The sequence below is a fragment of the Podarcis bocagei genome (genome assembly GCF_964188305.1).
Source record: "Podarcis bocagei genome assembly, chromosome: 6".
In the NCBI taxonomy this organism is placed as follows: Eukaryota; Metazoa; Chordata; class Lepidosauria; order Squamata; family Lacertidae; genus Podarcis; species Podarcis bocagei.
Genome location: NC_138130.1, coordinates 18,665,364 through 18,691,039, shown reverse-complemented (window position 1 = coordinate 18,691,039; position 25,676 = coordinate 18,665,364). Strand labels below are relative to the sequence as shown.

General features: G+C 41.2%; 1 long non-coding RNA gene across 1 annotated transcript in view; it reads left to right on the top strand.

Annotated features, from left to right (window-relative positions):
- The first annotated feature begins 12,960 nt into the window (after nt 1-12,960).
- Nucleotides 12,961-25,676, top strand: part of LOC308589461 — a 553,994-nt gene continuing 541,278 nt past the window's right edge. Inside the window, exon 1 of the long non-coding RNA XR_014009281.1 lies at nt 12,961-12,971. This is a non-coding gene — a long non-coding RNA (uncharacterized lncRNA). The remainder of the gene's footprint in view (nt 12,972-25,676) is intronic.

Genomic DNA, 25,676 nt, shown 5'->3' with positions numbered 1-25,676 from the left:
ACATTGCAAAAGAAAATCTGCCTATACATCTTCCCCAAAGAGCCATATTTCAGCATATCTAATGGAAAAGCATGTATACAGTTCATTAATTCACAATAATGTTCCCCGACGGGGAGCTATTTTAACTTGGAGTGCATTGGGACCACTAAATAATGTTGTATTAAAATTTTAATACATATTATTTATTAAGGTTTTCGTAGCACCCTTTGCCACAACAGTCAGGGTGGTGTACAACAAAAGGAAATGTGAAACATAATAAAATAATTAACAATGATTCACATAAAATACCAATATTTAACATTTCTTGCACCTATTAGGGCCTCTTTCTCTCTCTCCTCCCACCCCACCCAAAGGATGACTCCCAGGGGTAGGAAGGGAAAGTGGACACTCCCCCAAGTTATATACCACTAAACCATTTGTTCTCATAATTTCAGAAGACAGAAAAATTTGTAGATCAGATGTACACTGATGTCCAGTGCTGAGGACCCTCTGGTGGTTCCCTCACTGCAAGAAGCAAAGTTACAAGGAAACAGGCAGAAGGCCTTCTTGGTAGTGGCTCCCACCCTGTGGAATGCTCTCCCACCAGATGTCAAAGGAATAAACAACTATCTGACTTTTAGAAGGCATCTGAAGGCAGCCTTGTTTAGGGAAGTTTTTTAATGACTGATGTTTTAATGCATTTTTAATCTCCTGTTTTTAATCTCATGGGGAGACCCAGTCAGATGGGCAGAGTATAAGTAATAAATTATTATTAATAATTATTATTATTATTATAGCAAAAGCAGTGGTGAACTTCGGGCTCTCAATTTTCAGCGGCACCCTGTGTGATGCTAAAATTCAGCGCCCCTGCCTCTCGTGCTGCATTCTACAGCATGGTTGTTGTGCCTCCTAAAGCATGTTACCCAGTGTGGCCAAACTGGTCACACTGCTTATAAAAATCTCTGGCAAAACCCTTGTTCCTCTACCTCATCACCCCTTTGTGTCCCCTAATTACTTTTTTTCCAGGGTCACTCCTGCTCCCTTCCATTTCTCTTGTTTTTAACAAAGTAGAAGCGCAATGTTACATTTGAACCAGAATAATATACCTTAATGCTCAAGTGGGGGGGGGGGGAGTGGCCTGGTCACCAGACCATTTCTGGCAGCCCATTTATCTTCCAATTTTGAGGGCTTTAGAGGCAGTCGTGACTTGGCTGCATATCCTCCAACATTTCTCCAACAAAAATAGGGACATCTTACTCAAGAATAATACAGTGGTACCTCAGGTTAAGTACTCAATGCGTTCCGGAGGTCCGTTCTTAACCTGAAACTGTTCTTAACCTGAAGCACCACTTTAGCTAATGGGGCCTCCTGCTGCTGCCATGCCGCCAGAGCACGATTTCTGTTCTCATCCTGAAGCAAAGCTCTTGACCCAAGGTACTATTTCTGGGTTAGTGGAGTCTGTAACCTGAAGCGATTGTAACCTGAAGCATATGTAACCTGAGGTACCACTGTAATAGTTTTATCATTAATACCCTGTGCATCTGACCCTTCCAGATATATGACACCATTTCTTAATAGCAGATCATGGAACAATTGTATTCAGGAGAGGAATTGCTTCTTTTCTGGAATATACATTTGGATTTTTTTTTAAAAAAATAATTTCCAAAGGTTTTCTGTTGTAACACTATATTCACCCTTTTCTCGGAGTAGTACATTTTCATGCATATGGCTATAATTAGTTGCTTATAATTGAACAATTTGTTTTGGATTCTTCATTTGTAGCATGCTATTGTTTTGCATGCTGTAAAATAGTATAAATGAAAACACAAGCACTCTTAGCTGGCAAAGAATGAGCTTTTTCTTTTCACTCTTTTGCTGTATGCAAGTGCAAACAAGTCCACAGATTACATTTTTGCAGGATTCACAGTACATCATTTCATGCTGAAATGCCACAGGACATGAAGTCTTTTAGTAAACACTTTAAGGCAAAATTCAAGCGTTTAAACATTGGGTAGCTCTCATACAGCCTGATTTGTCCATCCTTCTAGTTTGCCATGAATTCTTTCCATCTGCCCTAAAATAACATTTGAAAAAAGGTACTTGTTAATTGTGAATGTCAGTTGAAAAATGACAGACCTCTCTGGTGGAACAGAAGTGCTTTGAACCTAAAAGGTTCACAAAGTACTGGAAAAGTCAAATATTCAGTCAAATAGGGTAGTTAAATGGAGCCTCTATGGTACAGAAATGAATTAAGTGTTTTGCTTTTCAAATGGGTGAAAGAAAACATTTCTTAAAATGTGCAAGCACTGAAAGGAACCCTGAATGGGATGTGGTTAGGATTGCCATATCCCATACCCCCATATCTGGTCAGTCTAATCAGGATATTATGTAAATCATTTGCTAATTATTTGAATCATCTGGAGCATTGATAAATTAAGTATAGTAAGAAGTCTACAGCTGAAAACCTGTGCACATTTTGCTAAGAGTAAGTCCAACTGAACTCAAAAAGACCTACTTCAAAGTAGATATGTAAGGCATTTTGTGGTTGGTCCAGTAAAGTAAGCAGCCCATTTATTCTAACTTACAAATATTGCAGTATCTTTCATAATCTGTCCTTGCTTTTCTTAGGCATGAGAATCCTTTTCTAATATTCTAATATTGATCAATGCTGTTTTTTTGCCAGTGTTCTAAACTTTATGCAAACTGTTTTAAACATATTATTATTATTATTATTATTATTATTATTATTATTATTATTGACAAATATAGGAGAGGGAATTTAGGAGGGCACAAAAACCATTTGGTACCATGGCACCACAGTGGATATTACATAGGAGCAGCCAGATATTGTACAGGGTGGAGGTTAGTTCTTTTTTTTTTTAATGGGAGGACAAAGATGACTTTTTGTCACCTCTGCCACAGAAAAGATAAGACTGATGCATTGCTCAGTTTAAGGATTAACTTGTTATGCTTATGCTCACATGCAGGGCCAGCCCACCCATGAGGCAAGGTGAGGCAACTGCCTCAGGTGGCAGGATCCACGGGGCAGCAGATCTGGCCTCCAAGTAATGCAGCACTCACTGCTGTGGCTGCTGCCATGATGGCATCAACAGCTGTGGTGTGCATCATGGAGGCCAAATCTCCCAGTTCCTCAGCAGCCTCCCCACCACCTCCTCAGTGGTCTCTTGATGAATAGGAGGTGCTACTGGTCTCCTCCTATTCCTAGAGATGAAGAAGAGATGAGGAAGAGAACTCCAGAAACAAAGTGCAATCAGCTTTTATTCAAAAAGCTAAAAAGACAATAGAGTTCAGATAGGCTACTCTGCCCTAGTTGAAGATATTGCTGGAACTGGTGTCTAGCCCCCTCTCCCTCTGGACTGCTCCCAAGCAGCCATAAACTCCGGCAAGGAGGAAGGATTCCCCTCTGGGCCAAGGAGGAAGGATTCCCCTGTATGGGCCAGCAATGTGCAAGGCTGTTCAGGATCTGGGTGTCAGCAGAGGAGGAAAGGTAGCTGAAGAGGGGCTGTCCAGCTTCTGGACAACTGAAGTAGCGTCTGGCTCCTTTCTGTCAGGATCTGTGCTTACACTGCAACCCTTGCACCCAGCCCTGTCTTGGAACAGCTTTCTTCTTCTGACCCCCATGCTTACTCAGACCTCCTGCTTCTACCACCTCCCAGCTTGTCCCTTTTGCAGACCGGCCCTCAGTGTCCCACTACCGCTGTCCTGGATCTAAGTCTTCTTCCTTTGTGTCATCCCTGGGGAGTTATTGGGCTGGTGTCTCTCAACACTCTTCGTCTTCTAGCCAGTCCCTGTCAAGCTGCTGTTTACATTTTTTAAAACATGCATGTTCATTGCATTCTCACAACTGGTCACATGTCTAATTAGGCTCTGGATTGCTGATACGTACCCTATTTTTGTAGCTGAAATCTACACATTTGCTAAGACCAGATTCCTGTTAGAATTCCTGCTCCATGATTGCAGTCATGGGATTGTTGTCTATCACATGATGGTGTATGTTTTCACTCCACAGAGTGGGAAGTGATGGAGACATGATGTTTGTGTTACTGTGTTCTGTGAAGTGGAACTATTGTCCTTTGTCCTTTTTCTTTCTGCTGTCTGATGCTGGGGGGGGGCATGTTGCAGTGCTCCATGTGTGTTTATATGTAAATAAAGTAGATCCAAAATGCTGAGTTGCTGAGGTCTGTTACGCAAGCTGCGAAGACTCTGCAGATCCCTAAGTGTGCCTATGTCTTTTGGCATCGGTCGCTGTGATGTTCAAAAGAAAGCTTTTGAAGCTCCCGAACAATTGAGCAAGAGGGAGAGAACATGCCAGTCGGGCATGTGTCTCTGCCAGGGTCCTACTTGAGTGTAGGACAAGCTCCTGACAATTCCTTGGGATGTTTTCTGGAAGAAAAATTTGTGCATTATCCTGTTTGTGTGTTTTATTGTCTGGTGTTCTTCTTTCCATAAATATATTTGCTGCTGAATTGTCTGTTTAAATTTTTCAGCTATTGAGCCTCCTTTAAAATTGCTTCGCCGTTCATGGAAATACTGCTTTAAGTAGTTCAGTTACATAACAGAAAGGAAAATAAAGGTCTAAGCACAGAAACACAACATGGGCTATTTGAATATATATATGTTCCCTGGAATATTGTAAAATACACATAGCTGGGATTGAACAGTCCCACCTTGCATGCACATGCATGCGTACACCCCCCACCCCCAGAATTGCTTCTTATTATGGCACACCTAAATTACATTGTGATGTTGTGATGTTGTTTTTGCAAAATATTAAAGAGAAAGGAGAAATGAATAGAAAACTAATATTGTGGCACAGGAAATTTATTATCACTTTTTCTTCTTTGCAGAAGATCAATATTATCTGGAGAGAGATAATGGAGGAAATTTTGCATTCCATTTGAATAGTAAAGGATATGGCCTTTTAGAGAGAAAAACATGTGCCAAATGATAAAGATAGTTAGAGTAGAAGGGAAATAATCTTCTACACGTGGTGGGGAAAGACAGTAGCTAAACCTTACATACTAAGCCTTGGCAACAGAGAGAGAAGAAAATATTCTCCCTGGGATGAAGAACAATGGATCTCCTTCTAGTCACTGTCATTTCTGCCCATAATAGTCCAAATATAGCATTGCTGCAGGGGATTCTGGGGAGAAAAGTGGTCAGCATCATCTTCATCACTGCCACAAGGCTCTCACAGACCCATGCATACACACATTCGTTCAAGAATTTATCGCTCCAAGGAAAATAACTGAAATCCCCTCTCCATATCTATAGTCTGTTTACGGGGTGGTGTCTTGTTTACTTTTGAGTAAACATGGCTATGATCAGGGCTTTTTCCCCAGCTGGAACCTGCCAGAACTCCTCTCAGGTGGGCACCAGTGGAATTAGAACAAGGGAGGAATTCATGGTGAGTTCCAGTACCTCTTTTTCTAGAAAAATAGCGCTGTCTATGATAACATAAGGGACGCGGGTGGTGCTGTGGGTTAAACCACAGAGCCTAGGACTTGCTGATCAGAAAGTCAGCGGTTCAAATCTCCGCGACAGGGTGAGCTCCCATTGCTCGGCTCCTGCCAACCTAGCAGTTCGAAAGTACGTCAAAGTGCAAGTAGATAAATAGGTACCGTTCCGGTGGGAGGGTAAACGGTGTTTCCGTGTGCTGCTCTGGTTCGCCAGAAGCGGCTTAGTCATGCTGGCCAATGACCCAGAAGCTGTACGTCGGCTCCCTCGGCCAATGAAGTGAGATGAGCGCCGCAACCCTGGAGTTGTCCATGCCTGGACCTAATGGTCAGGGGTCCCTTTACCTTTACCTATGATAACATAGAAAGTTACTGTAATTTTGAATCAGCCCATTAGTCTGTCTAGCTCATTTTTGTCAGCACTTGAGTGGTGGTGGCTTTCCAAGATTTTCAGGAAGGGAATATCCCCCCAGACCTACCCAGAGATTCTGGGATTGTACCTGAGACCTTTGCATGAAAAGCAGATGCCCTTTCCCATTTTATTATTATTTCTCCCTTCCAAATAATCTGGAAGTCAGTCTCAGCTGCGAGGAATGAGTGTGACTATGTGAAAATTGCACTGCAGAATTGGCAACCACTAGACAGCACCCTTCTCACCCACTTAAAAATTGCCCCTTCCCAAATGCCCCCATGTCACGGCATTTGTGTGATATGTTTTGGAGAAGATAATATGTTGTTCTGCCTTAAGTGACAATACAGATGTATCCTCTGTATGGAGGAGTCAATTTCCCAGTGATTGTCCTAGCACAAGTAGCTTGCATCTGGCTCAAGCTAATAGATGTTGGTTTCAAGAACGTCCTCAATTTTCTATGATTTCTTGTCAGAGAGAAGCCACATTATTCCGTTTTCAGCATTGGTCAAAGTATGCTTAACGCTCTCCACTCGGAGATATATGTTCTCTTGTGTGGCTAATTAGTTGGCTTTGTATGCTTTCCCTCTGACCTTGCTATTGTTTCTTTTCCCACATAATCCTCTTCAGCAACTCCCATATCCAGAGGCATGTCCCCTGGCATTTATTTGCTTTCTGAAGTTGTTTACTTGGTTTATCATTAAGACACTGTGTCTAAAAAAGGAGGCAAACGGCATAATATCATATGTGACCCTGTGCTAGACCTTGTGATTCAGTGGCAGTTCAAAGTGTGTGGTTTTTATTTCAGCCACCTGAGCAGAGTGAAAACTCATTTTAAAAAACCCAAAAAACCCACATTGTAGTATTTTTATAGCGGCAATAGGATGAATATTTTGGAAACTGCTGCTAAGATGCAAAGCTGGGTGTTTCTGAAAATACCCACTTAGTCCAAAGAATACTTTCCCCGTAGAAAATGCACTGGATGACATTACACATAGAGGAGAGTATTCTTTTTCCCCGTCCACATTTTAAATAAATTGAACTAATTAGTACTAATTTAAAAGCAAAGACCAGAACTTACCGTAATTATCCATCAGTGTTTACAGATCTCTGACTCTTGTGGTGCAGTTCTCATTTCAAAAACAAATGAACGTGCATCTTAGAAAAGCATTTTAAAAATATGTAAAATATCTCAAAGGGATTTTACAGTAAAAATATCAAAAATTAAAAACAAGTTCGTATGTAGAAACTTTTTAAAAAATAATAATAATTGCATGTATGCAAGCAATTCATTCCAAAAGAAACAAATGAAAACGTCTGTATCCAGTACAGATACAGATGGGAATAAAATATCTGCTTACATGTCAGAAAGGCACACATACATGCTTTATTTGAAAGATTTATGTCTTGCTTTTCCATCTCCACAAATGAGTTGTTCAAAGCAGATTACAAATAAAGAGGAAATGTAGAATCAGCAATAGGTAAAGTGACCCCTGACCATTAGGTCCAGTCGTGGCCGACTCTGGGGTTGTGGCGCTCATCACGCTTTATTGGCCGAGGGAGCCGGCGTACAGCTTCTGGGACATGTGGCCAGCATGACTAAGCCGCTTCTGGTGAACCAGAGCAGCGCACGGAAACACCGTTTACCTTCCCGCCAGAGTGGTCCCTATTTATCTACTTGCACTTTGATGTGCTTTCAAATTGCTAGGTGGGCAGGAGCTGGGACCGAGCAACGGGAGCTCACCCCGTCGCGGGGATTCGAACCGCCGACCTTCTGATCAGCAAGCCAGCCCTAGGCTCTGTGGTTTAACCCACAGCGCCACCCGCGGCCCCAGAATCAGCAATAGCCCAATCATTAAAACTTAAAATAGCGGCCAAAATACAAAAAGCAGCACTAAGAATAAATGCCAAAGTTTCCTTAGGGCTCACATACAGTTCCAGTTGAGCCGTGGTTTTCTAGGCATGGGTCCGAATGGTTTTCTCCTTGCCCCACTTCTTTTCAAGGGAAAAACTGCTCTTTAGCAATAGATCAGAACCAATGTTAATCCGGGGAAAACCCAAGTTGCTGTTTGCTCTGAATGTGCACTAAGGAGTGGGTTTCCCTGGGGGAAAGCAATGGGACAAGAGGAATTATTTTATTTTATTTTATATGCCGCCTATCTGACTAGGTTGCCTTCAGATGTCTTTTAAAAATCACATAGCTGTTTATCTGTTTCACATCTGTGGAAAGGAAGTATGGATGAGTCATAAGTAGAAACAGATTCAAAAGCTTCCTTTTAAAAGGGGAATGTTCATTTGCTGGTGGAGCACAGTCAAAGAGACTTGCCTCTTGTGGCAGGCAGTTCCATGCACAGAAAAAGCTCACTCCAAACAGTGAGGTGCAATGTTTCCATTTTATTAGCATAGACCTGAGATTGAGAGATGGTAACTTCTTCAAATGCACTCAGCAAGGTAGCTGTTGAAATCAGGAATGGGGCTAGAAACCAGGACTTTTGAGTTAAGGCTAACCTATGAAGCAGTGGCAACTGAAAAGTGTATATTTCATTTCACAGAGCTGGAAGGGACCCAAGGGTCATCTAGACCAACCCCCAGCAATGAAGGAATCTTGTCTAAAATGACAGATGACCATTCCACCTCTGCTTAGAAAACCCCCAAAGAAGGAGAATCGACCACCTCTCATGGGAGTGTGTTCCACTGCCGAACAGCTCTTACTGTCAGAAAGTTTTTTTTCCGAATGTTTATTTGGAATCTCCTTTCTTGTAACTTGAAGCATGTGCCCTCTCCCACTGCTTTTCTATATTACCATATGCAAGGCAGTTTACAACAACAAAATATACAACAAAGAACGCACACACACACACACACACACACACACACACACACCTTATTATAATCTGATCCTATACAAAGTGTCATAATCAAACATGACTTTAAAATGGAACGACTTATATTGAATAAAGTAATAATAATATTTTAGAAATAATAGTACACAATAAAATTCACTCTCAACACATCAGCAAACAATAACTAAACAGACATTCACAATAAGTAATTACTAATCATGAATCAACAGTGTGCACTCAGTAGTGATCAAAATGGCACAATGCATAAGAAATTCCTCCAGGTTAAGAGCAGTATCCTCACAAGGCCACCTCAGGTTTAGTCTTACAGCCTGTCCCTTATTCTATGGAATGGTTCCTTCTTCATTAATGCTATATGTTAACTCCGAATAGGGACCAAATAAGCAACAGATGGAATCCTATGCTGCCATAATTATCGTATTTTCCCGTCTATAAGACGCCCCCATGTATGACACCCCCTATTTTGGGGGACTCTGATTTAAGAAAATGGGGGAAGATGTCCGCCGTATATAAGATTTTGGACATTATTTTATAGGAAAAAACCCTAGTCTTATACACGGAAAAATACGGTATGCAGGAAAAACAATTGTTCCCAATGAAGCAGAAGCAGGAACAAGTTATAGACCAGGGGGAAGAGACACTCGCAATGGACGGAAGAAAGCTATCAACGTTTTCGTGAATGAAATGTGCTTGGGTTGAAAGGTGGGAAACAAAGGAAGCTGAAATGATAAGGGCAGCTGAAGCTTTCGATAGAGGTTGCTGCTTTGTGGCCTTGCTAAAAATAAGCAAGTGCCAAATGTGACTGCTGGTTAATTATGGCATATCTGAAAGCCAGCTAGAGGTTGCTGGCATTGTGGGAATTGCAGGATGTGGCTGAGGGCCAGTGGAGCCATTTCTGGCTGCTAAAAGCCATTTAGGAACTCTGGAAGCTGCCAACACAAGAGATTATGTAAAGACAGCTGTGGCCATGATTCCTGCAAATATCTACTTCAGTTCCCGATGCCCCTCAGGTCAGTTGGAGAGACTATTCTGGGATGCAGCAGCCCTGCTTAGGAAAAACACATTTAATGCCAAATAATGTACAGTGAATTCAAGCATTTGTGATTATGGGCTTGTTTCAATCAGGACTGTTGGGCTTAATTTCCCCAAATATTGCAACATTTAGATGTGGCTTGAAGGGTCATGCATGCTAAGTTGAGGAAGCGACTGAATCTTTGAGTTAAAAATGATTTAGTTTAAATGTGTTCATGTGAAGGAGCCAGAGCAAATGACTCACCTTTGATGATGCTGTAGATTGCAGGCATATTACATTTTCTGGAAGAACCATTTTTTGTTCAAATTAGGGACTCCATTTAGTGAGGGCCATATGTGATTGTAATGGGCATTATTATTATTATTATTATTATTATTATTATTATTATTATTATTATTATTATATTTCTTACTCACTCTACATCATAGGGTCCCAAACTGGGTTAGAACAATATATATATACATATGTACAGGACTTTTTTTAAAGCCAAAACTTACTGGAACTCAGTTCCGGCACTTCTCTGGTAGACACCATTGCCATTATAAGAGAACAAGGGAGTTCATGGTGAATTCCAGCACCTCTTTTTCTATTTAAAAAAATAGCACTGCATATGTACATTAGAACTGGTGAGAACAATTTACCACCAGCAGGGTGTCAAAAGTACATTTCTGGCATATGGCAGAAGCTATACAATGCTGCTGCTGGATGCACCTCTGTAGGGATAACATTCCATGATTTTTAGGAGACAAATTAGCTCTTTTCAGCTTAAGGTAACCTGACCATTAGGTCCAGTCGTGGCCGACTCTGGGGTTGCGGCGCTCATCTCGCTTTATTGGCCAAGGGAGCCGGCGTGCAACTTCCGGGTCATGTGGCCAGCATGACTAAGCCGCTTCTGGTGAACCAGAGCAGCACACAGAAACACCGTTCACCTTCCCGCCAGAGTGGTCCCTATTTATCTACTTGCACTTTGATGTGCTTTCAAATTGCTAGGTGGGCAGGAGCTGGGACCGAGCAACGGGAGCTCACCCCGTCGCGGGGATTCGAACTGCCGACCTTCTGATCGGCAAGTCCTAGGCTCTGTGGTTTAACCCACAGCACCACCTAGATATCAAATCATTTTTTACTTTTAGTTGGCTTTGAATCAGGGCCTCCTTTTAGTGAGGGTCACTCACACATTATACTGGCCAGCTCACAGCTCCTATGTAGTGATTGATTCACTGCCCTCAGTTTGCCTAGGGACCCATTCATTCTCCCAAGCTTTATTGGGGAAAAAATAACCTTTTAATAAACAAAACCTTAGGCTCCCCCCTCTACACACCCGTTGCAACCTCAAACCTTTTAATGAGAAGCTGTGAAAAAGCCTCAAGTTACTGTAACTCCCTGTTTGCCAGCTCCATTATCACATTCTCAGTTGAAACAAACAAACAAACAAAACTACTGTCAGGAAAGAGGAGGCGGTAACTGCCATCAGGTTCATACTAGAGACAGAAAGAGGCTTTCTGGAAATGGTGTGCCTAATTATGCTCAGGGGCAAACATTCCTGCTGGGGGGGGGGGATCTTGAACTGAATGAGGAGGTAGAGGAAGCAATAAACCCAAGGCTTCCCAGCAAGCAACAATGCTCCTTGAAGTGTTGAAAAGTTCATCTCCGTTTAAAGACTAGGCTCCTCTCGTTCTCTTCCCAGTAAGCCTTGTGTATCTCTGAATTTCCCTTCTCCTTTTCATGTGTGTGAGGATAAGTTCATGTGAAGTGGAAGAGCTGAGATTACTGACTAGTGTGGGCCCCACTTTGAGTGGGACCCAAGCTTGAAGACTCTTACTGAGGCAAAAATTTTCTGTACTGTGGGAGATTGTATCCCTATGATGGATTCATGATATCAGCAGTTCTATATACCAACTATTATGATAAAACAGAGGGGGAAGGACTTACCTATACTATGCATCTGTGCAAAGGGGAAATGAAATTGTTTGGCCTGTGTTGATAAGATTCAGACCATCAAACCATCAAGTTTATTTAGTTTTGCTTGCTAGACACCTCATATAAAGGTTAAGTCCAGTCAAAGGTGACTATGGGGTTGCAGCACTCATCTCGCTTTCAGGCCGAGGGAGCCAGCGTTTGTCCACAGACAGCTTTCCAGGTCATGTGGCCAGCATGACTAAACCACTTCTTGTGCAACAGGACACTGTGATGGAAATCAGAGCACATGGAAATGCCGTTTACCTTCCTGCCACAGTGGTACCTATTTATCTATTTGCACTGGCATGCTTTCAAACTGCTAGGTTGGCAGGAGCTGGGACAGAGCAACGGGAGCTCACTCCATTTCAGGAATTCAAACCACTGACCTTCCAATCAGCAAGCCCATGAGGCTCAGTGGTTTAGATCACAGCGCCACCTGCATCCCTCATAAACGAGTTCTTTAGTCACAATACAAATGAATTAAAACATAATAATATAAAAAAAATCAAAGCGATGATAAAAGAATCCAACCCAGCATAAGGCCAAATGCAAAAGGCCAAATCACACACACACAAACACACAAAACCAATGAACATCACAGGAGAGAAAAATAAACACAAAATTCAGGAGCTAAAACGTTCAGCCATACCATTGGGACTAAAATGGTTTTGGGAAACAGGAAAGTTAGCCTTAAATTTAAAGCACAACTGTGTGGGTGCCAGGCAGGGGCATGACCTAGGAAGGGCAAAGCCCCCTCCCCATTTCTAAGGAGGGAACTGCTCCCCCTCAATATTCTGTGGCCTGCAGGTCCCTACTGGGCCTTCCCGTGGCTAGTGGAAGGTTGCACCAGCGGTGTTGAGAGACATAGCAGGGACCGGAGCGCCTGGAGTGAAGTCTTACTGGCCTGCACAGTGTCTTCCAATGCTGCAAGGATTGGCACGGCCTAGCAGAAGGCTGCACTGTGGTGCCAAGGAAGCTTTTCTGAATAGGTCATTTCATAGCCACTGGGCCACCACAAAAAGGGTCATCTCATGACCTCTTTCTCATCTTTGGATTGAGAGGGCTGTGGGAGAAGGATAACCTACAGGTCTAATGCAGCCGTGTGCCATCTGCCCTTAATAGTCCTTCCTTCCTTCCTTTTTTATTTTGACAAAGTAATAATCATAAATAAATAAGAATAAAAATGTACACCCCACCACTGAAACCATTCCATTTCAACTATCCAACCTCCCAAAATTTCAACACCTCTTCCGATGGTTTGACCCCTCTCCATTTTAACAGTACAAATTCTACAAACACCCTCCATATCTCCTCAGAATCATTTCTCCTGCATATTCCCCATCTTACCTTAATGGCACGTGTTAATTTGTCATTAATAGCTATATCCCACACCTCTTTATACCATTCTTCCATTTTATGTTCTGCTTGCCTCTTCCACTTCCTAGCTATAATAATTTGTGCAGCTGTCAATAAATTTGTGAGCAAGTCCTTCATAGCCTGTGGTCCTTTCCAACCCTGCTGAGATTCCAGCAATTGAACCAGGACTCTTGTGCATGTACAAAGCATGCATTCTTCTACCACTGAGCTACGTAGAGTTGACCATTGTGATTAAGAGATACAAAAAGAGAAGCAAGAGTGCTCTTAACATACATAGCACCCCCCCCCCAATTTCATATTAAATCTATTGAGGAGCAGCCAAATTGAGGCTTGTGGGAATTTCACACTAGTGAAATCCCTTGCCTTTCCCCCATGAGTATACCTCATGCAGGGAGGAAATGACCCTGAGGTTTTAGGAATATGCCCTTAGCTTCAGCACAGCATGTTGTAAATTCAAGCAGCACTGGCTGAGTTTCATGTGCAGTATTTTTGTTTAATCAAGGCCCTGTCTTACAATGAAATATGAGCCACTGTTGCCTGATAAGCTAACAGGGAGGTGGCGCAAGGCCACAGCGCCGAGAACTGCTCAGACCTCCGGCACAAAGATTCAAAGCTTAACAACTTCCCTGTTTCCGAGAACTGAAAAGTAGATTTTTAACTTAACAGGAAACTGACGGCACACATCTTTAGTGTCGGAAACCTGTGAATTAGCGTGCCAGGTCAAACAATGGTGCTAGAACACCTCAACATCTGGCAATTCAGAACTTTATACCACAAAATAATAGACCATGGCCTCCTTCAAATTCACACAGATTTATGTGTGATTGGTAGTTCTGAGTGAACGTTACAACCACCACATTTGCCGACCCCTGAATACAGGATTGTTGTGTTGTGAAAACACAGTTCCTGTTGTTTTCACAACACAACAATCCTGTATTCAGGGGTCGGCAAACTGTTTCAGCAGGGGCCTGGTCCACAGTCCCTCAGACCTTGCGGGGATTTTTTTTGGGGGGAAGGAACAAATTTCTATGCCCCACAAATAACCCAGAGATGCATGTTAAATAAAAGCGAACATTCTACTCATGTAAAAACAACACTGATTCCTGGACCATCCGTGGGCTGAATTTAGGTGGCGATTTGGCCAGATCCGGCACCCGGGCCTTAGTTTGCCTACCCATGCTGTATATGAAGTAGACCAGACCCTCCAAGTGTCCCTATTTTCCAAGGGACAGTCCCAAATTTACAGAAGCCATCCCAGTTTCTGATCTGATCCTGGAATGTCTCACTTTTCCTTAGGACGTCCCTGTTTTCATCAGAGAAATGTAGGAAGGGATGGAGTTATGCAACCCCTGAGCCAAGGAGATAAGTAGCTATACAACCTTTAGAAGACATCTGAAGGCAGCATTGTATAGGGAAGGTTTTTATTTTACTGTTTACAGTTTTATTATTTTTTATATATGTTGGAAGCCTCCCAGAGTGGCTGGGGCAACCCTTGGGCAGGGTATAAACAGTAAATTTGTTGTTGTTGTTGTTGTTTTGTTATTATGGAATACGACATCCCTATTTTCATTGGAGAAATGTTGGAGGGTATGGTAAACTAGGTTAAGGAACACCAGCCCAAAGCTACCCAGTGAATTAAGATTTGTATCTGGGTCTCCCCAGTCTAAACACTAACACCATGCTCACTTTGGCCGTGTACACACACTGATTGGATAAATATCAGGTATGAATGATGTTCACATGATGTTATCCTCATCCAAGTGGCAGTCTGTCCCAGTTTAACTTACATTTTCCTGACCCATGGATAATATGATAAGGGGGTGGATCCAGTGTAAAATTGTGTGTGGCCCCACTGTGAACGTAGTGAAGCAAATTGTGTTGAGGGTCAGTTTAACCTGTGTGGTGAAGTTTTGCTGGATACCATCTAACACCTTGCCCCTTACTTCCTACAGTGAGGAGGTCCCCCCCAGTGGGCTGCTGCTGGTGTCTGGCACAAACAGTGGAAATGTAACAAAACAAAACAAAACAAAACAAAACAAAAAACCTGCTGCTTTTCTGGTATATTGTGGTGGTGGGGATATGATGTGCATCCCCGCTTACATTCTGGTTAGCAATGGGGATGTAAATATTACTAGATAAGGACAAAGATTTGTCTTACCAAAAACCTCTTCAGCTATTAATAAATGTTGAATGTAAAGTGTTTGTTTCATTCCTGTTAGTGTTTTAAAAAATGCATTCTATACTGACTGCCAACTTGTTGACTCATGATTACAATCAACCACACTTACTTCCACATTTTCTAGCCTTGTATTCTCAGCACAGTGTTCTCTTCTGATAACATTTCCTTTATCGTATCCAGAAAGCAACTTACATTATCTTTGTATTGGTATAATCAACTAACTTACACGTCTGTTCCTTAAGGCAATCTGAAGACCATACTAAATAATTATGTGTGGTACATATATCCAGTGAGGGCAGGCAAAGTAATTTTCTTGTTATCCTGTTGGAAACATGAATAGTAACAAGTAAGTCCAATGTTGCCCTTCTTATCTCTGTCTAAGAGCTATAATAAGCAAGTAGAGCTGTACATTTGTATGTTTGTTTGGTTTTTTGTTCTATAGATTGAATTGGCCTTTACATTTCCAGAGAACCACCGACTTAAACTATATGGGTATTGATTTTACATATAAGGAGTAAGGTTTGAGTACAGTTGCAGAAGCAATATCAATTGACTTCATTTTGAACCGTTTGAGTAACTAAAGTCTGCTAGTAATTTTGTTTCACACCATATCAAACTAACTTACTTTCTTCCTCTTTCAACAAATATCTGGCACAACTCTCTTCATTTACCACCACCCTTTGCATAATTCATTTAAATCATCACCTTGCAGACTTGTCCCTGGTGGAAAGTGGATTTTTGGCAGATCCCTTCTCTTTGCTTACAGACAGAAATTGTCCAAAATAAGGCTTAGTCATGATGGGCATATGACCCATAAAAAGTGTCTGTGGACAAATGCTGGCTCCCTCGGCCTGTAAAGCGAGATGAGCACTGCAACCCCACAGTCGTTTGTGAATGGTCTTAAACTGTCAGGGGTCCTTTACCTTTTTAAACTTGGAAACCAGCTACTGTATTTTGAGGGGGGGAAATGATTAACAGAATACATTTCCCCCTCCTCCATGAGGTCACCATATAACTAAATCTCATTCACTCTCTGAAGATTTGGATAACATTTGTTTTTGCTCTTTACAAAACTTTGGGCTGAAATATTCTCTGTCTCTTCTCTCTCTCCCTCTCCCTTCCTCCCTCTCCCACATACAGAGGGAGTTAGGATTGTCTTCTAATTCTGCCATCCCATAACATACTGCAATCACCAAGATAATATCACCAAGGCAACTATCTGTAACTGAACAAGAAACGTCCATAGAAATGGTAAAAGTAGTTTCTTTCCAAAATTCAACATTAGAGTTCGTAGGATTCATGTAATTACATTTAGCTGTGTTTGTGGACTTTCTGTTGCTATGTCTTTAAATTTGTGAGCCCCACCCATGTTTCCTAATGACATCATCCTTTTTCTATCCTCCTCCTGGTGGAAACATGCAGATGAGGATAGGTAAATTTCTATCGAGGTTTTTTGTATTAGTGGGACTGGAGGTATTAACTATGTATGTGCAAATAGACTAGTTATTCTCTCACCTTTATTCTTGTAGATATACCACTGCTTTATGTCATTTACATACTGTCTTCTCTTGTATATTATTTACTACAAAGGTATGTCTTTATTGTGCATTCTCAACGTATTTTTAATTTTCCTTATTCTACTTGTTAATTCAGTGCAATTCTGTTACAATTTATTTTGACAGCTCGATGACTAAGCTATTTAGCAATGAAACATCTGATTACCAGAATGACATCCAAGGAGTGAACCACTGGTATATCACAAGTGGGCTCTTTGTTACTGTGTTTGCAATTGTTCAAGATAAAATTTATTTTGGAAAGAGAAGAAATGAGCGCTGAACCACTGATATATTACAAGTGGACTCTTTATTTACTGCTTGAGCAATTGTTTAAGATAAAACATATTTTGGAAAGAAACTACTTTTGCCATTTTTATGGATGCTTATTGTTCATTTACCAATAGTTGCCTTAATGGTTTTATCTTGTGTCAGTTGCAGTAGTCATTGTATCACCACCCTGTTCATTGTTTTATGGTTATCCCATAACATAGGTAAAGGTAAAGGTACCCCTGCCCGTACGGGCCAGTCTTGACAGACTCTAGGGTTGTGTGCTCATCTCACTCTATAGGCCGGGAGCCAGCGCTGTCCGCAGACACTTCCGGGTCACATGGCCAGCATGACGAAGCTGCTCTGGCGAGCCAGCGCAGCACACGGAAACGCTGTTTACCTTCCTGCTAGTAAGCGGTCCCTATTTATCTACTTGCACTTTGACGTGCTTTCGAACTGCTAGGTTGGCAGGCGCTGGGACCGAGCAACGTGAGCGCACCCCGCCGCGGGGATTCGAACCACCAACCATGCGATCGGCAAGTCCTAGGTGCTGAGGTTTTACCCACAGCGCCACTCGCGTCCCTAGATCCCGTAACACAGGCAACTGCAAAACCTCAATAAAAGTGTCAGTATGTGGTGGATTGAATTCACCTTCCAAGGTTTCCTAGCATTTGAAGTTAACCATGGCTATCTCCTCACATCATAAGTATGGAAGAAGGATAGTCATGCTCTCCTAAAACAAATACTTAATTTAACTTAAATTTATGTTGTGCCTTGTCGTCCACTGAACTATTGCATTAGGTCTTGAGAGTATTGATCCCCTCTGCCAGCTGGCTTATGCAGGGTACTGCTGTTCTTTTGGGGCTTCAGAAACATTTCTGAGTTGATGAAATCTGATGAGCATGTCTGGAGAATATAAAGGGGAGTCCCAGTTCTGTCATTCATATGCTTCTATTGGTTTGATGGTCCTTTGCTCATACACTTAAGAAAAAATGAGCTAATGCCTATCACTTTAAAAAAAAAAATCACCTTCATATCATCTTAAGAATACTTTATCCAAATGCAGTGTCTTCATCCCACAACAGCTACACAATCTTTGATTCAAGCCTCCATCAGAGCAGCTATTTACTATTGTAATATGTGGCTGATGATCATTTCCTTTTTATCAGCCATTCCAAGACTTCAGGCTATACAGAAATGCTGCGGCTTGAAATTAGACTAGCACACGATTAAATCAGAGCAAGATTAAATCTCAGTGGTATGGCTTTGTGTGATCTCCATGACTACCTATCAAATGATGTACTGACATTAAACTTTTCCTGCAGATCTGTGAAGCTCTCTGGGAACTCTGCTTTCAATATCACGGTGGACAAAAATAAGGTGTCAATGCAGACTCAGTTGTCACACTTCCAAGTTCATGCCATCTCGATTTAATGAGAATATTTCTTTCTATTGAAAATAAGTGGTACTGGCAAAGAGATGCTTAAGAAAATGTAAATAGGGATTGATAATTGGAAACGGATATTTATAATAATAGGTTAATATATGGAGTAAGGATAAATGTTAGAGGGTAAGGATTTGCTGAATCTAATATTTGAACTGGAATACAAAATGGGAGGTGTGAGGAGGTCAAGAAACTAGTGAAGAAAATATAAGATTTGAAAATATTAATCTATTTTTAGTTTTGATTTTTGGCTTTTCTCTTTGTTTTTATTCTTTATTCTTTCTTTTTTCTTCTTTCTTCTATCAACTGTTTTTCTACTGTGTATCTTTTATTTGTCTTGTTTTTGTAGCTTAAATGCTGGAATTTGTTTTTATTGTTTGTGAAACATTAATAAATATCATTTTTTTTAAAAAAGAGAGAATATTTCTTTCTATGGTCTCTAAAGAAGCCACTAATTGTTCCACCATACTCTGACACCCTGCATTCAATCCATTTTAGGTGTACTTTTCTTTCCCTTTATAACATGCAGTAAATGAATGATTTATGTCATAAAGACAGTGCAGATCCATCAGCAAACCTTTGAAAGAATGGAACGTCATGAATAGTACCATGCACTTTTTATTAAATATTTTAATGAGGACATCTATGTGTTACGGAAATGATACTGCTACATATCATGCACATGCCACTGGTAGTCATTCTTTGCAGAAATGTTAAGCAGAGTTGTCACCAAATGTTACCTAGTGTGAAATTCTGAGTCAAATTTGAAGGTTTTCCTCAGGCGAAGCAAGCAAAGCATTTTGAGAAAAGCAAAAGCGGTTTTGATGAGACAACAGAAATTTCTCAAGTATATGGGGGTCTGTGAGGAGTAACATTTCAATGTATACTTGGGGGTTCCTGCTTGGATCAAATACCCATGGGATTTCCCAGAAAACAAGAAAGAATGATGCTAAGATCTTTCTGAAATGCCTAAATTGACATTAAAACTAAGAAGAAGAGATGACAACAAAGTTAAAGAAGAATGGAAGGACTTTATTGCATATACAGTGGTACCTCAGGTTACATACGCTTCAGGTTACATACGCTTCAGGTTACAGACTCCGCTAACCCAGAAATAGTGCTTCAGGTTAAGAACTTTGCTTCAGGATGAGAACAGAAATTGTGCTTTGGTGGCGCAGCAGCAGCAGGAGGCCCCTTTAGCTAAAGTGGTGCTTCAGGTTAAGAACAGTTTCAGGTTAAGAACGGACCTCCGAAACGAATTAAGTACTTAACCCGAGGTACCACTGTATACAAAAGCATTGTACAAAGGTCAATACATTGGCATGATTTTGAAGTACTTGTAATGTGATTATGAAGAAGATAATAAGTAAAAAATAATGACTTTCCGACTACAGAGGACATGCGGTGTGAAGAAACACAATGTAACCAAGGAAGGGTTTATGGCAGTGATGGCCAAACTTGGCCCTCCAGCTGTTTTTGGACTACAACTCCCATCATTCCTAGCTAACAGGACCTGTGGTCAGGGATTATGGGAATTGTAGTCCCAAAACAGCTGGAGGGCCAAGTTTGGCCATCACTGGTTTAGGGGGAAGTCAATTTTTAAAATATTTGGACATGAATATATATTGTTACTGTATAAGTTTGTTATTTCTGGAGAATTAATGAAATATTATTTTTTTAAAAATGCTGTGAAAATCTGAGAAATACCTCCCATATCAGAGCTTATATTTGAGATATTGGACCAGATCCCCCAAGTGTTTCTATTTTTCAGGGACAGTCCCAACTTTACAGAAGCCGCCCTGGTTTTTTATTTGATCCTAGAATGTCCTAGTGTTCTCGAAGCTACCAGCATGAGTTTGACCAAACTGTGGGAGGCAGTGGAAGACAGGAGTGTCTGGCGTGCTCTGGTCCATGGGGTCACGAAGAGTCGGACATGACTAAACAACAAACAACAACAACAGAATGTCCTACTTTTCCTTATGATGTCCCTATTTTCTCAGGAGAAATGTTGGAGGGTATGGAATAAGATGTCCATATTTTCATTGGAGAAATGTTGGAGGGTATGATAATTATGCACCATTTGTGATCCTGATCTGCATATGCAATTGCATCTGACACATTTCTATATGTCACACTTGTAGATGTGCATATATCAAAGGAATAAGGCCAGCAGTGTGCAGGACATGAGGCAAGCAGTATGGCTGTGTTCTCCTTGCTTGTATGGAATAGGTAGGCCATGTCTTTAGAAGGGTAGTGTGTTTGTTGAATAACAAGTGAAGCCAGATTGAGGAAGATCCAACAATTAGTGGTTTATTTACAGGAAATATGGGAAGGTGAGGTGAGAGAATAACAGGTGACTATAAACAATAATCTCATCCTGGCCATCCCCCTGACTACCCTGTGTAAGAGGTTTCACCTCCCTTCAAAATTCCAGGTAGGTATATCAGCACTGCAATGTGGATTCACTCTGAAGTATCTTAAAGTCATATTGCCTCATCCTACAATAGCTGCATTATGTTTTCTGCAAGGTCAAAAATGAGAGAATTTCAATTAGATGTGACTATGGTGAAATGTACCTTTTTATCTGAAGTTGAGATTTCAAAGGAGAGAAGTGATCTCTCAAGCATCAAGACCAATCCCTTGGGGATGATTTGAAATGAAAGATGAAAGAAGGCCATAGTATTCTGCTGCTGTCAGTGGGAAGGCAATGAGAAGAAAATGTATCTGTGGCCCTTGAAGTTGGTTAATTCACTTCTTTCTAATACACTAGAGTTGGGGACTCAAACCAGTCCTTTCTTCCCTTCTGCTTCTGTTCTCTGAAGTGTATGTGTTTAATGGAGATTTTTCAGCAACTCAGTGTAGTCCCTTTTCTGTTTGTTCCATGAATACTATAACTCATTGTAACTGATCACCCACCTCAAATTACTGCACAATGTGCCTTAATTTCTCTACATTCCTTATAAGCACTAACATAACTCAGGTTAACAGCTAACCAGACCACACAATTAGGAATAGGAATCCAGACCACAAATGAGAAACGGTAAAATTCAGATTTATTCAACAACAAAAAATTGCAAAACAACTGTATTGTACTATATTGTACTAGTACAGTAACTTGTACTGACATTAGGTTGCCAAGGTTTCACTATAATACATCTGCTCACAAGGTTCCAACCACTATGGTATTATGTTTAGAATGTAAGAGACACCTTAAATCACCCTAAATCACTTCTTCCCATGTTGTGTCTTGCTGTTCTTCACATGGGCTGTGCCTTTGAGCCCTTGTCTTAATGCTCATGTCTGTGACCTTCTGCCTATGTCATTAGTGGTTTTATACATGCACACACACACACACACACACACACTTGTCCTGTCACATCAGCAAATGTTCAGTCCTGTGGAAGTCCTGATCCTCTTAGGAAGTCCTTTTGCCACATTAGGTGCACAGAGAGCATCTGATAGTCTGTTCACCTCTCATAACCAGACTCTTATCAGACAGACCCAAATTTCTAGGAGACCTAGACCATCACTCTTCCCATAGAAGGCTCACAAACCTGTTTTGGTTTGTTTGTTTGTTTGTTTTTCCTCTGTCCTAAAGTTTTGGCACCTAGGAGGTTCATGAACATCCCATGTCACCACAGCAATTCAACCAATATTTGGCTAGTGGACTCATTTCACTAACGTTCCGAAACCAATACTTCAGCTCTTTATAGTGTGAGTGAGCATTACTGTCTTGGAAAATATTCAATAGGGTCAGTTCTGGGGTGGGTTCCAATACCTGTTCAGTTATTTTACATATTTCTTGTAGGACTGCTGTCCAAAAGGTTTGGATTCAGGGACAATCCCACCACATATGGAGATAACGTGCCTGTAGAGGAACAGCCTCTCCAGCAACCATGAAAATCTTTAATAAAAATTATTATTATTATTTAAAGAAACCAATGTTTCAGGAGATCTCTAAGGCGGAACCTATCTTTAACTACCTAGTATTTAGTACTCCAGGAGGGATGGCAACTTATTTTACATTTGTGTGCATATTACTATCTGTTCTATATGTGTGTACTTTTATTTGTTAATTTCACCTGACATAGTATCTCCATTACAACAATAACTGCCTATAGATTGAATCTCTAATCACATAGGGCAGAGAAAGAAGAGACAAGAACAGTAGCTGTTTTGGCCGCTGGAAGGCTTATAGCACTGTCATACGTGGCAGAAATAAGTTGCCTTGTTGTACCATTTCTGCATCAATAATTTTGGTGGGGAAATTCACAGTGAAACACAGACAGGTCATTCCCCTTTTGCTCCAGCAAGCATGAATAGCACCGCCACACAAAGCTGTGATTTAAAATGTCTAGATATACCATGTGGCAGGAGCATCTGCATGTTTCCATGCATATGTGTCAAATCTGCCTGAGGCAGCATGCCCATAGGGATGGCAATGAACTGGAATATCTTTCTGAAGTGCTGAAAAGACTTTACTTTTCCCTTTGATTTCTGTGTCCGAGATTAAGGCCAGTTTAAGTTTTTGCAAGGTTTACATTTCTACAAATGGGACCTGCAACAATTTATTATTCATTTATTACATTTGTATCCCAGTTTTCCTCCAAGGTTATCAAGATGGTGCACACCTTTGTTTAATTCTCACAACAACCCTGTGAGGTTGGCTAGGTTGAGAGTCATCCAAGGTCACCTAGTGAGCTTCGTAGAACACAGTGCAGAATGCTCTGTATTTCTTTCCATTCCATTGGGCTGATTGTGGAGGTGTTCTGCCCATATAGTGTGTGTGTGTGTGTGTGTGTGTGTGTGTGTGTGTGTGTGTGTGTGTGTGTTTGTGTGTGTGTGTGTGATCCTGATGTCTGCTCCCTACCCTGGAAGCCCACTGATGTCTCCCTCTTATAGCTAAGTGGTGCTATTCTTCCAAAAATTAATGACCACCTTCCCTCTGAAGACTAGAATAGCTATATATGATTTCTTTTCTTTTCGAGGGATGTTCTCAAAACATAGTCCTAAATTATGTGTGTATACTGTACTTGTGGGTCAGATGCAATAGAACACAAGCATGAATTAGCTTCAAGCATAAATTAGTTTGAAGCCTAGTCTCAAACTTTCAGTACCTCAACTTTAGGGACGGGGACTTTGTGGTTCTTCAGATGCTGCTGGACTCCACCTTCTGGGGCTGATGGAAGATGGAGTCCAGAAACACTGATTTGCCAGCCCTCCACTACTCCATCCTTCTTTTTTTGGTCTTGCTCCTAATTTCTCTTCCATATAATTTATGCTTTGAAGTGAATCCCAAGAAGAAGACTGTGTGTTGTACAATCAATACTTTCATAATAATAAACTCAAACCTTGCCAGCCCTTTTATTCAGTTCCAGTAAATGGCACCTCATTTATAGCCTCCAGGGATGGTGTTTTACAGCCTAATCCACTGCAGCGTTAAGTCAAAATAATATATTTTAAGCTGATTTTGATCACCAACTGTGCACATTTTGTGATGGAAAAGGCAAGCAAAATGATCAAACAGTTGGAGTACCTTCCCTACAAGGAAAGTCTTAAGCATTGGATTTTTATTTTATCTTCCGTGTGGGTAACTAAAGGGACATGTGATAGAGAGTTCGTTAAATTATAACTGGTGTGGAGACAATGAATCTATTCTTTTCCTCCCTCCTGCGCAGCACTGTATCAACAATCAGCTGTCAAATTATATTGACTAGTCGTAGATTCAGGATAGATAAAATAAAGTACATCCTAATGCATTGTATAATTAACTTACATAATTCACTACCACAAGATGTGATTTGATGCCCAGTTACATGGAAAGGAGATAAGCTTTGTATTTGCCACCAATGGATGACAGGGCCCACCTCCCTTGCCCCATCCGACTGGTCCCAGAGGATTCATATGACAACTTCTGCCAGCAAAACCCATGGAGTAGAAGGCTATTAATTGTACTAACCATGCAAACTATGTTCTACCTCCATTGAGAGAGGCAGTATGCCTGTGGATGCCAGCTGGTGGGAATCACAAGTGGGAAGAGTACTATTGTGCTCAGGTCCTTTCTGGGGGGCTTCCCACAGACATGTGTTGGACCACTGCAAGAACAGGATATTTCACTAGAACAGGATATTGCACTAGAACATGATATTGCACAAGATGCCAATTTCTTCCCATAGACATCTGGTTGACCACTCTGAGAAAAGGATGCTGGACAGAGCTGGCTAGTATCAGCACACTGAAGTCATCATACCTCAAATCCCCATATGACTTCTCTCTCAATGGGTTCATATAGATGTTGAATGACGTTTGGGACAAAATGGTTCCCTGATCTTCTTGAGATGGCCCCCATAGATAGGAGTGGAACATATGTAACACAATGACTCTGATTCTCAGCCAACAGAGATGTTCTGGGATGATACCATTTTTGATGGTATCAAGTGCCACTGGGAAACTAAGCAGAGTGATCAAGGCTGATTCTGTGCCCAAACTGGATGTGAATCCAGACTGAAATAGATCTAGATAATCAGTATCCTCCACGAGAGTCTGGTGCTGAAGTGCAGCCACCTTCTTTAGCACCTTGTCCCTTTGGATTGGCTGGATACATGAAGGTATTACAGACAGTTCTAACTGGGACATTCACACCACAGTTCCTGGCCTTGCAAGTCAACCTGTTAAAAACGTTCCAGACCTTCTGACTTCACTCAGCCTGAGCATTTTATCACTGATAGAGACTGCTTTGCAACTAGACCTTCAGCCTGCCAACTTTGGATTTCTGCCTGCTTGTTTATTGAACTCCTGCCCCCAAATACTTGCCCGTCCTCTGTCCTGAGCACCTGAATTATCCCTAGAGCATTGCATCTTTTTATATGCAGTATTCATGGGGACTGATTTATTGACTGGAACTTTTGGAAGTAAAAGCTTCTCATAACCTGCCTTCTTCTTAAAAGCATTCAAATTACATGAGATGCTATTTTCTACATCTCCTGGGCCTTTGTCGTTGGTGTTTCCAGCAAAAGGCAATGAATTACCTAACAGAGAATTCACCTGTGCTGTCAAACCTTCTGCAGGAGATAAAAGAATTACATGCTTCCAATTTTTTATGCAGCTCATAACAATTGCTGACAGGTGACCTTCTGCG